We start from the raw sequence: 759 nt of genomic DNA, 5'->3' as shown, positions 1-759 counted from the left end.
GGGGTGTAAAGCAAAGCACTTCAGTGTGAGCTGAGTCGGGAATGCGTCCTCACGCGTTTTCGTCGTCAGACTGACAGGAAACTGTGGAATTTCATCACGCGTCGCAGCCGCATCTCTCACCCGTGCGCGTCCTCTTTGGTTTTGTTTTTTTCCCATCGTTTCCCGAACTGGGGAGGGAGCCTCGACGCGCGCACCGTCACCGCAAACTCTCGCGCAACCGGACAGGGGCGCCACGCGCGGCACCGACAGCGCGCCACCGGCCCAAGGGTCGCTGCGCTTCACGACCGGCGTGTCTCTTTCTCGGGGCGCCGATGCACCCAAGCGCCCAGCGTCACGGAGCGGTGGGTCTCAAGACGCGCCTTTCCTGGCCATGCGAGGGGAGGCGCGGGGGCCAGCCGGCGAGGTTGCGGCGGGCGGGGCGGCTGTCAGACCTGTTGAGTTTGTTTTTGGCCATCACGCAAGCGCGTTCACGGGGCCACGCGCCCTCGCGCACAAGAGTTGGTTGCTTCCATCAGCAGCGGCGTGCGCCCACCACAACCCACCTCCGGGCAATTCGGCCCTCTCTTTCTCTTTCTCTCTCTTGCGCTTTCGGGCGGGCCCGCCACCAACCGTTTGCACAGGCAGGGCGCCAGACAGGGCAGGATGTTACGTGCGCGCCGTTGCGCAAGAAAGAAAAACGACAACAATAGCAGGAAGTGGGAGGGAGGGGAGCGGGCGCTCAGCCGAAAGGTGATTTTTATTTTCCGTTCTCAATGCGTC

The 759-nt window shown here is 63.1% G+C and overlaps 3 non-coding genes across 3 annotated transcripts; all 3 read right to left on the bottom strand.

Moving 5' to 3' along the window:
* Positions 1–3: 3 nt before the first annotated feature.
* Positions 4–99, bottom strand: Tc00.1047053469227.30. Its single transcript, XR_008254792.1, has one exon. It is a non-coding gene; the product is annotated as a C/D small nucleolar RNA (snoRNA), TB11C4C1 (small nucleolar RNA).
* A 107-nt stretch (positions 100–206) lies between these two features.
* On the bottom strand, positions 207–278 carry Tc00.1047053469227.20. The gene has a single exon (XR_008254791.1). It is a non-coding gene; the product is annotated as an H/ACA snoRNA, TC11C4H3 (small nucleolar RNA).
* Positions 279–424: 146 nt separating this feature from the next.
* Tc00.1047053469227.10 lies at positions 425–514 on the bottom strand. The gene has a single exon (XR_008254790.1). It is a non-coding gene; the product is annotated as a C/D small nucleolar RNA (snoRNA), TB11C4C3 (small nucleolar RNA).
* Positions 515–759: the final 245 nt, after the last annotated feature.

Source organism: Trypanosoma cruzi, assembly GCF_000209065.1.
Source record: "Trypanosoma cruzi strain CL Brener chromosome Unknown tcruzi_1047053469227, whole genome shotgun sequence".
NCBI classification, from domain to species: domain Eukaryota; phylum Euglenozoa; class Kinetoplastea; order Trypanosomatida; family Trypanosomatidae; genus Trypanosoma; species Trypanosoma cruzi.
Note: the sequence above shows the minus strand (reverse complement) of the source record. Positions and strands in the feature narration are given on the sequence as shown.